We start from the raw sequence: 12,387 nt of genomic DNA on the forward strand, positions 1-12,387 counted from the left end.
GATTTTTTTTGCATTGTGGTTTTGTTTACTTTCCTACCACTACCACTACCACCATAGAGTATTTCTCTGTGGTATTTTTTGGCTTATGACAAGGTGAATATTTTTCCGTAGTAAAGGTATCAGATTAAAAAGAACCCACACACTATTCTGCTTTCTTTAGTTGAAATTGTAGTAGTTTAGTGAGAGAAAACTGAACATATAAATTTTCAATTATATGAAGCCATCTGGTTTACATTATTTTCTTCAGTAAAAGAGAAATCCAGCTGTGTTTAAAACCCATGGAGGTCAAATACGCTAGATTTTTAAGATCTGAGATGGCATTCAAAAAAGCAAACAGCTGAAGATACGAAAACAAATTTCTTGCAATTGTATGAGATGCAGGATGTCTATGTCTTATACAGGGAAGAAAAGTGCATAGAACTTTGCAGTGTAACTAAGTTGTTTTGAAGCTGCCTTCCCTGTTGTTTCATCATTATTAATGAGAGTCTTCAATGGTGTTTGTCACTGAAAAGCCTTCAGTAGTAAACAAGGCTGGTTTAAAAGTACAGAGGAAAGAATATTTCTATCCAGGGCAGAATCTTACTTTATAGTCAGGGTAGTGATAGTAATTAGTTCAGACTACAAATCGTCTGCACCACAATCTTTCATTTGCTTGAACAATGCCATACAAGCCTCTTCAGACCCAATTTTGTTGATAAAGTATGCATTCACTTTTGTTAATAAAAAGTGAGAAATTGCTAATTTGTATCACGGATGCTTGGAGAAATTAATTGCAGCAACAAATAACCTAGATCAGATTATACATGTTAATTTTCAAGGGCAAAACAACTTTTTCTGATCTCAGTGAAATATATCAACCCGTACCGCAGGGTCTGGAAACTGAATATCAACAGGTGGCAGCCATTGCAATCAAGTTGGAGTTTCCTACCCACTATAAGCTATCTGCATTGAAGTCTCACTTATGCCTAGTCTAAAAAATATTTTATTCCTTCCTTCAAAATGGCATACCTCTATCAGAAAGGGTCACAGCAGGTCAGAGAACTAGGTGTAGTTAAATGCTTTTAATGGAGAAACATGTTCAACAACTCTAAGACAGAGAACTGAACATCAAGGAGAGGTCTGAATGGAGATGGTGGATGGACAGAAGAACAACAAGTGTGGTTTAAGTATCACATAAGGACCGGGGCCTTCCAATGGCAAGTTGCTTCTTTTTGTCTGTAGAGGTTCTCATCTGCTTCTCCTTCCAGGATAGGTGGCCTACAGGAAACACCCACTATAAAGTCACGCTTACCTGTATTCATTTTAATCGTATTGTAGAATTAGAAAACCACGTAATAAATTTATTCCTAAAATAAATCAAATGCAATTCAGTTTTGTGTGGTCAACATTATTTGTATATCTCAAGGAGACTGACTGATATACTCAGATTTCCACCTCTAAAGTATAGGTCCTGTTTTTTATCAGTTTCCTTTACTTTTAAATTTCAGTTAGCCTGGTTCTGGAAAGTAGTTATGACTAGAAGAGAACACATTAATCATCTTCACTTGACATTCTCCTGATGATTTACAATACAACATGCAATAATAACAGATGATGGGAGAAACTTCTGTAAGAGTTTTTTTTTTCAATAATATCAAGCAACATTTTGCCAAAGATCTTGTAAATGTCTTAAAAGTACTACTACAAGCACTATGTAGATTGAAAGTAGAATTTATACGTTGATAAATATCGGTAAATATGTATATATACATATATCTATGATATAATGTTTTAATAGGTCCACATTGGATGTCATATAAAAAGTTTTAAACTAGGAAAATATACAAAATTTCCTTCTGGTGTATTCTCTGTGTTTTAGATGGCTAAGTACTTTTTCAATACAAACCACATTAATTTTATCCCATATTAAACAAGAGGAATAAACTCCCAGCTCTTTTTTTTGTCTACAGATGCCTGATACGAGCTCAGAACTCATTTGTTTGAATTGCTTTTTTATATACTTATTGCATACCCAGAAATCATAGACGAGTACTGTGAACCTTACGTGTATGCCTATGCAGAAAAATATGGAGGAAATATATTTGAAGCCTGAGGACTGTTATAAAGAGCACAGGTTAAAAATTTGTCATCTATCAAGTTGTCTTCCAATTCTAAGTGTGCGAGTTCTCCTGTTGTTACTTCTGAGAATGAAGGGAATATACTTAAGCAAGAAATTTTAGCTTATTACCTTTACATATAAACACTTCATGATATTTAGTGCTGAAAAATATTTATTATTATATTTATTATCTAATACATTTTTAATAGCAAATTAGAAGAAAAAAAATACAGTGATTAAATTCAAGAAGGTCGAATTCCTGTGCTTTCCCACTGCTATTTATATTGTGTTTTTACCATGACAGAGAAAGGTTCTTTCTTATTCAGATAATTTTCTAAGATTTAATAAATATATGTGGATTCAGCCAGCAATACAGGATGCATTTCTTTATAAAGATACATGCAATAAATGCGATGCCTCTGTAAATAATGTACTGACTTTACTCATTCCTTTTTAAAGAAAGACAATTATTGCAGATGTATTTAGATGTTTGGTAAATTAATATAATCTCTGACCTGAAATCTTATCTGAGAGTCATGGAATTTCTTTGCAGGTTAATCTCTGGGACTCTAGATTTTCTGATTAAAATGTGTGTTCCTTATTGCTATATTAGTCTAAATCTCTGCTGGAGCTATTTTAGGACTATTTCTGTTCAATCTCTGATTCTTCTGCTTCTGCGGCCATGAATTATAGTTGGTTCTGCAAATCGGATTTCTGAAACAGTGCATGTCCCTTTCAAATGAAAGAGTTTAGTCTGCTCATACTTCGTCTTAAGTGTATTACTTGACAAAAAAAAATTCATATGTTTTGTTTCACTGTAGTGGTTCCACTGCAGATAAATCTTGGGGCAGGGGTCAAGGAGGGAGTGGAGGAAAATGCAAGGCAATTATTGTTTGTTTGGCTACAGGCATAGGAACTGGAGGATAAAGTAAAGTTATTAATCACAAAGAGATATGCTATAGTCAAAGGCCTGTACATCAGTAGTTCACTGTGATAAGAGGGTATTCCTGATACCTCTTGCACACACATAGTAGCACCTCCCTATAAAGAAACGATGATCCCATTTTTTACTTTCTTGATCAGGAGGGACCTGTGGAAATTATTGCAGTAACAATACTGAAAATCCAAAGTATGGAAGAAATCTACACAGTTCCCTTTCTTAATCATACACCGTGCTTCTCCTTCCCTCCCAGTCTGTCTCAGCCTCTGCAGAACCAGAACCGAGTCCATTATATCTGCAGGACACTTCCACATTCCCATCCACGGCACCCCTTTGTGTACTAATTCCCTATGCAGTATTCAAGTTTCTGTCACTTGGAGTTGTGCAGGTGGACGATGCGAGCAGAATATTTAAGAGGCCTGTAATGCAGATCAGAGTAAAAAATGTAATTATCTGCAGAGTTAATTAAAATGTTGCACCTGCACTCTCAGGGGTAGTTTTGTGGAAAAATAATGCCAAGACTTTGGTGGTACAATTTTTTAATTTCAAGAAATTTGAAACCTGGATGACATGTACAGAATTGAGATTATACTCCACATGCTATTGATCGTATATCTTTCATCCAAGAACAGGTCACTGACCAGAACAAAGCTAAAATAGTATCCTATAAAAGATAGTCTGTGCGTCTATGATGAACTGAAACAAAGAGAGGAGCATCTCTAGAAGGTGATTTGGATCTCAGAACTTTTTAAGTCTTCATGGGTGTAAAGTAATCCTTAACATGGTAAATCAAACTTGTAAATATGTTTCAATATAGCACAGAGGAACTACTGCAAATCAGCTGATTTCTCCATGTGGGAGGAAATTTACTGTGCCATATAATTTGAAGGGACTGTATTGCAGGTTTATACTATAGTTTGATTGTTTTGATTGTATTTTCACCATTGAATAGAAAGTTAAAATACACTAACAAGCATAAATATAATTACTTAATTATTTTAAAATAATATTTAGCATCACGATGTAACAAACTGTAAACTGATATCTCTGCAGTGAAATATTAACACATTGGATGAAATTCAACATTTCAGAAGTAATAAAAATAAGAAATAAATGATACTTTACGGAATCAGATTTATTTTTCTTAAAAAATTATTATCTTTTTCCACTTTTAAATTTGGAACCTTATCCAAAATGTGAAACTCATTTTCAACAAATAAATATTTACAGTAGAAAATATGTTAATTATACAATTTCTAATCATTCCTGTTTGTTTTCACCTCATTAATGGCCAGCAGACTACTTTGGTGCTTGAGGGGAACGAGAACCTTGACCAAACAACATGAAGGCTGGAGCAATTCCATAATTGAGTGTTTGTGCTCACATACAAATCTATTTGTTCTGGCTTGATTTGCTTGCTTTCCTTTAAAGTATGTCAGATTAAAAAAAAATTTTCTTTTTTAATTAATGGCTGTCAAAATTGAACTTTGTTTAAATTCTAAAATAAATCCTTGACATTAGCTTCAGGCTGCAGAAATACATTTTCATTTAGTGGGCTGAATGCAAAATTAATGCAGTTCCAGTCCTCTGGAATTTACTATATGCAGTTTGAGCTCCTAGATCCATCCTGGAAACAGAATATTGTTGTATGGTTTACTAAGAATCCATTAATAATCATTCAAATTAATATATAGAGACATTTCAGTCTTCTTTCTAGACTTCACTTAAGACATCTGACCAAGAAAAATAGTGGTTTCTTAGACTTGGGAGGCAAGTTCTGGTTTTAAATACGTTTCTGATTTAGAAAATCCATTTATAATTAACAGATGGATTTGGGATAAAATGAGACCTTCTTAAAGACATGCTGACTTATCCCTAGCAAAAGATATTGAAAGACACAGGAGAAGGTTCTTGAAGAGTGGATTGGACAGTAAAGCTACAGTAAATGCAGTAATAATAATAATTAAAAATAAATAATCAATATGAATAGAAACACAAGCTAAGAGGACTATTAACTTTAGCTAATAGGAGGTAGGCTCTGGAAAATATAACTAGCGTAACTGAAATGCATAGCTTTGAATGTATAGAAAATATAGGGACTAAATTATTTTTTCCATAATTCTGCATGAACTGGCATGTGAAAAACACTTCCATTTTTTATAAATTTTCAAGTCACAACTAATAACATCAGATTAGAGAATAATAAATACCTGTATAGTAAGGCAGATGTAGATTTATTAGTCTAACCTCATTCGTATAAAGGCATTTAGAGAAAAATATCTGGGAGTGAGAATAATTAAAATGACAAAGTTAATGGAAGCTGAAATAAAATGCATTATTACAATGCAAAATAATTTTACTGGACTTATCTGCTATATTTCTTTAACAAGATAATTGTTTGGTTTTAGGTAGATATGATGGTCTCTTCAGAGGTGGATTGAAGAAGTGCCTTTGATGTAGTGTCATAGAAGTTATCTGTAGACCTGGAAAAGAAGATGTAGGTGCACAGGAATTTGCTAAATGAGAGTTCTCCTAGCAACACGAAAATACTGAGTGGGAAACTAGTAATAGAAATCTTCAAGTATCTGTCTTGGACTTATTATATATACTATTTTGAGACGAATGAGAACCTAGATAGTAAAAGTGTAATGATTAATAGTGCTGATACAAAACTAGAGTGTTCTGTCACTATGGAATAAAATAATTTTATTTAATGACAGGTTTAACTTTAAGATTAGTGTTAAATAGAAGAGGGAAAGGTATAAAATCCTAAGGAAATACTAAATGACAGGAAAGTTGTGGATAAACTAGCTGATTACATCACAACTCTTATCTATTGAAACAATGTAATCATAAAGAGAGCTAATATGATCACAGGATGAACCAAGAAATGTATTTCCTCCTAGATGGGGAAATACTCATTATCTATACTGGTCACAGAAAGAATTCTATTTGCAAGATTATCTATAGTGTAACCTGCTCCTTTTCAATAAGGTAAACTAAAATAAGTGCTAGTAGGGTGCTCAGAGTAAGGAAGAATCCATCATAAAAGGGCAACAGACCAGAAACATGTGGCTTGGTCTGTATGTCAGAACAAAGGCAGAAAACAGCGACGTAGACTCTTCATGAATGCATAGGAAAGCTAAATTGCAGGAGGGTCCTTTTCCACCAAGCAGCTTTCCAGACACTCTTCCCTGAGCCTGTAGTGTTTTGTGGGGTTGTTCGTGTTCAGTTTCATGTCCACCAGGACCCCCAGTTTGGTGAACTCCAGCATGTACTGGTACCTGGGGCTTTTCCTCCCCAGATGCAGGACTTTGCACTTCCCCTTGTCGAACTTCACATGGCTCCTGCCAGACCATTTCTCCAGCCTGTTGGGGTGCCTCTCAAGGGCAGCATGATCATCTGCCATATCAATTTCTCCACCCAGCTTTGTGCCACCTGCAAACTTGCTAGGCGTGCACTCTGTCCCATCATTCCTATCATTAGTGAAGATGTTGAACAGGACTGGAACCAGTATTGACTCTTGGGTTACACCTCTAGTTACTGACCTCCAATTAGACTTCATACCACTGATCACTCTCTGAGCTCAGTCATTCAGACAGTTTAGTTTTCAATCCACCTCACTGTCTTCTCTTTCAGCTCATATTTCATCAGTTTCTCCTTAGTGGAAAATTCAGTCAAGTGGAAGTTTGTGGCTGAGCTTGGCTAAACAAAGTTATGATTTAATACATTTGCAGATTGTTATGTGGATGAATCTCACAAAATTTCCATTTGTCTATATTTGAAGCATGTCTTTTAATTAAATAATGTTTTTAAAAGATTTCAGCTATTCTGAACCATCGTCACATAAAACATGGAAATATATTCACCTGGGACCACATAGCACATGTTGAACCTTGCCTTATTCACATAGATGCAGTTAAGGAAGTTGGGAATGAATCCCCTAGGCATGTTAATGTGCTTTTTTTGACAACTGTTATTAACTGTAACAAGGTATTTAAATTGCAGATATTCTGCTGACTGAATATTCAAAAGGTACTTGACAGCCAATCACCAGTGTCCCAGACATGTTTTCCTGTTGCAAGTGTATCTTGTGACTTCAGCTTCAGGATAGATTATTCGGTCTTTAAGGCCTTGATGTCAGAGATGTTTTAAGTCTTTGCAGTAACCTTTTGCTTTTCATCATTCTGAATTCAGCATTTGTATCAGGGAAAAGATTGTCACTAGTTGTCGTTCTTTATAGATTTGTGTCGAAAACTATACGTGTCCATTTGGGAGTCGTTGGTAACATATGTTGACCATTTTTGCAGTACACATAAATACATATTCTTGGTTTCTTATTTCCTAATTAGTTTGCAATTCACAAAAGAACCTTCCTAGGACAGCTAAGGGTATATTAAGAATCATTGATTGGAAAGGTTATTAAAAGTTGTTCAAAAATACAAATACATTTGTAGCCACCTTTAGCTACTTAAGTGACAGTTCATGTCAAAGACTGCTACTATATTGATGGAGAATTTTTATCCTTTACAAAACCAATATAAATGCTTCCCTATGAGACAATATATTTGTATGTCTACTTTTTTTTATTCTTGTTTGTTTCTTTTTTAAATATATTTTCAACTAATTGGCTTCATACTGAAATCTGATCCCTAAATTTGTGGTTTCTTGAATTCTTCCTGAATGTCTTTTTGATAAATGTTAACACACAATTCATCTTTAATTTTTCCAGTAGAAATTACTTTTAGTGATAGCTGGACAATAGTCTCTACTTGAGTTTGTAGTTCAGGAAATTTGAAATTTAAGCTTCTTTGGAACTTATTGCACAGATCTGTGCTAGATTTGCTAGGTCACCTCTTTCAGGAACGTATGCAGATAAAGCACGTAAGTGAGAACAAATGCCTGCTAGTTATGTGTGTGTGTGTGTGTCTATAATTAGAGAAGGGATAATGAGTTTTCAGCCTGAGATGTCCCTTGGTAGTTTGTTCATCCTAGGTGAAGAGAACAAGACAATTGAGGAAAGCAAGGGGAAGGGCTGGGACTCTTTTGGGGCATCAGCAATGATTTACTGATTATGCACTAAGAGCTCTCCGCTACAGCACTGAAATTATAAACATGGTGTGAAAGAAATATATAGGGTTAATATTCACTCTACTATTGAAATTATTTTAGTTAGGACCTATCACTTAAGTACACCTCTAGAGATGATTTTTAACTGCATGTTTGGGGGAATTCACTTTGAAGAATAACTCTTCTGTTTATTCAAAAGGTAGTCATACGTTTATACCTAGGTAACGGTAATCTAAGCTTGGCAAGTGAAGAAATAAAAAAAAATATTCAAGATAATAGAGGATTGTTTGTAAGTGCAATAATAAAAGGTAGCTACTGCCTTTATTTTTTCTTAAAGCAGAAATGCGCCTTTATGATCTTCTTACCTGAGTTTCCCTAATATTTAGAGCATTTTTCTTGTGTCCCAGGCACAGACTGACTTTTTACATAAAATTTCCTTTCACCTTTTTTTTCCGTATCCTGATATGCAAAATTAGAATTCAAGACATGAAATACGATTTTTAAAATGTTATTACTAACTACAATTATATTTGTCATCAGCAGAAACTTTTTTCCTGTTTTTTAAATTGTAGAAATACTATAAATTATTATTATACCATGCAAGCTATATGACTATTGTGCATAGTCTCACAGATCTTGCTTAAGTTAATCTAACCAATGATATTAAAATGCTGGATGGTATAAACCTTTCCTAACATAAAAATCTTGTTCAAGCTTGATGCTCTTTTATTCACTAAGAGTGCAAAATCACTTGTACTGTTTCTGCTGTAGACATTTTTAAGAGAATAATGAAGACCTGGCATGTCAATGCCACTTGAAATTGATGTTAGACACATATACATAAGAGCTTAGGGACCAAGTGAAACTGTCTTGCAGTTTGCTCTACAGAAAACCAGCACATTGTCCTTTAAATGAATATCATATGTACAGAGTAGTTTGAAAGAACCACAAATAAAAGCAAATACATAGAAAACAGACATCGATTTTTCAGTTACTTGTCATTCACATTGCTACTTGTGACAGAATCATCACTGAACAATCATAGAATCAAATCCAAATCAAGTTAAAATCTACCATGGTGAATATCAGGATATTAGGCAGGTGACCTATAAAACAAACTCCTTGGTTTCAGATGTGTGTAATGATTGCATAAGGCTGAGCACTACTGAGGTCGCAAATTGTTGTATATGAACTGCTGGATCTGTTCACGTACACAACTTCCTCTAAATAGAGTGAGACAGAATTTGCCAACAGTAATGTTTATTTGTTTTAATGACTAAAAAATGGAATTCCAAACTCTAAAATGAATGCTCATTAAGTTGTGCCAGGCAGTGTTAATGATGTGATTAAATGTGTTCATTACATCATGTCACATTTCCTGGCTTTCTATGAAATGAAAGAAACAGAAATGTGAATAGTTATGCTCTAATAAAAGGCTGATATTTACTGATCCAAACCTCCTTAGTCTTCTTGTCAGGGTATCCATTTCATTGCAATTCGGCTTTTCTGATCAGCTTCTCCAAATGCTATATTGAAAATGTTTTCAGTATGGATCCCTAAAATAACCCGGAAAGGGATTAGAAAGTAGTTGATAGCATGAAAGCGGTGAATGTTTTCACTATTCTTGTGAAGCAACTACTGCCCAAAGCTACCAAAGGTTCCCATTCCTCTCTCTGAGTATTCATTACTGAGCTGAACTATGAAAAGATGAAACCCAGCTCCTGGCAATTTTGCTGAGCCAGTTGAACTGTAACATTCTTGTGAAAGGTGACCCTGCAGCAAAACTCCTGACAAAACATCTATTTTGTTGGTCTTCCAGTTTATTAATTTGTAGGAGGGAGAAAGCTTTTGAAACCAAACTATTGCTAATGCAGCCTTGTTGATTCGTCTATAAATATCACTATTTCTGCAGTATTACTTTGAGAGGTATGTTTGATTGTCATTCCAATAAATTGGTACTGGACTGAATGATTACCTTCTCAGGGAAAAGATTCAAAAAAATTACTAGGCCATTTTGCCAGAGGAAGAATATTGTTTATTTGATTTCAGAAATGACCTGCATACAGAAACATCCTTAATCCACTTTTGATACCTATAGTCTGGTGGAAGACAGGAAAGGAAGGCACATTAAAACATCACATCCCATTTTGGCATTTCAGGTAACAAATCCAGCATTTTTTTTTTCTAGTTGGTTATCATTGTCTCCTTGAATTTTAGGAGGAGACAGAGATCAAGAAATGGCTTTTGTACAACAGCTAAATAGTTTTCTTTTCGCTACCAGCCTGCACAAAGCTTTCCTGCCCTGCATCTTGTAGCAAATAAAAATTTGGGTGTTGCAAGTAACAACTGGTAAAAATGTCCATCTAAATGAACAACATCAACACTGCTATCCTCCATTTCTTTCCTGTAATTTAAGCACATGGGCTGGATGTGTCCATCAAAGAGACCAGGTCGATCAGGAGCAGTATAGTTATGAGTACCTGTCCTCCTTTTGCCTTCATTGTATGGAACTGCTAAGCGTTAGTGTATGTCAAACAGGTCTGTCAGTGGTCATTGCCTCTATATCCAAGGAGTCCAACACTTGAAGAAGGTATCCCAATGGACCACAAAGAAGTTGTGGAGTGCCTTGATGATTCTGTTGGTGAATGCTTGTACCTGTTCTCTTCTGTTACATCCACACACTGTAGAAATAATGGAGATTGTTATAAGCCATAAATTTTTGGCCATATAAATCACAAATTGTTAATATAATTGTATTTGAACTGTTTGGGCAGAACAATATTATATCAACTAGAATTGACAGTGTAAAAGCACTGCATTATATATATAAATGTCAGTGCATGATATTTATGGCATAGCTTCTAGTTTTTGTTTGGCTTTGTTTCTACCCCACAAGCAGCTAAATATGTTACCCTAAAATAATAAACTTTCCATGAACATGATAAAAAGAAGTTGAGAGTATTGTGACATTACGGTGATTCCGCAGTTGCATCTGTAGGTTTGAAACAATCAGGTCAGGGTTACAGAGTTCTTTAAACGAATAGAACAACTCCTTCAGCCTACTAGAAAATTTTACAAAAGTAAAAATTAGAAGGAAAAAAAAGAGTGGCTTCAAAACTGGTGTGTCTATAAGGGCATAATTAAAAGTTGTCTGTGTGATCTTGTATTTATACAGCTGTAACTCAAAACTCTAGGTTATTTCAAAGTTTAACACAAATATCCATTTTTCTGGTTTTATAAAGCATCTGTTTGTTTTGAAGTACAATCATCTTTTAAGCCTTTTTTTTCCTTTCTCAGTTTCTGTGTGCATACTCTAAGTATTTCCAATAAAATATCTAGAGATACATATGTTGTGTAATTTTTAGTACAACATAACTTACCAAATATTATCATAGACCATTGTATTTATGTTGGGTTTGTGGTTCATGGCCTTCATGCTCCATCACAGAGAGTTCAAGTCTCTAAGCAATATCTCTGTTCCATTCTAATGACCTACAAAGATACAGACTTTTCATAAATTCATTCTTCTTGTTATTTCATCTGTTGGCTTAGAGTTGACTCCTCTAACTAGTCTGGCTTCTTGGTCAAAAGCTACAGATTATTTTTTTAAATAAATATGGCAACTACTATTTCAGATGGTAATTGGAAAATCTGAAAGAACACAATTTCTATCTGTAAACATAATTTACAAGAGGGCAACTGTTGTCCATCTTACAAAACTGTTTCACAAATATTAGCTGTGAATGTTCCTTCCCTCTTGAAAAGAAAAATAAAAGTGTATTTCATGGAAATGCGGATTCATAAAACATTATACAGCAACAATGCAAAGACTGTTTTCTGTCTCATAATGATCCAGAAGCATATTTATTTCATATACTATAGCTATGATGTACCATATATATCAAACCATGATGTTTGACTGCTTTCAAAGAAGAACCACTGACCTGTAGAGGTCAGCTATGTTTATGTATGTGAATAAACCAAGAAATTTGTGCTGCTGCAATAAACTAAAATTATGTTTTACACTTGTTTGTTATTTTTTTTCAACAGTGTATACACAATGAATTCTTCTTGAAGTCTACCTTGACTTCAGCAAAGCATTTGACACCGTCTCCCACAGCATCCTCACGGCAAAACTGAGGAAGTGTGGACTGGATGATCGGGTAGTGAGGTGGACTGCAAACTGGCTGAAGGAGAGAAGCCAGAGAGTTGTGATCAATGGGGCGGAGTCTGGTTGGAGGCCTGTATCTAGTGGAGTGCCTCAAGGGTCAGTTCTGGG

This window comes from Caloenas nicobarica, chromosome 2 (assembly GCF_036013445.1).
Source record: "Caloenas nicobarica isolate bCalNic1 chromosome 2, bCalNic1.hap1, whole genome shotgun sequence".
NCBI lineage: Eukaryota > Metazoa > Chordata > Aves > Columbiformes > Columbidae > Caloenas > Caloenas nicobarica.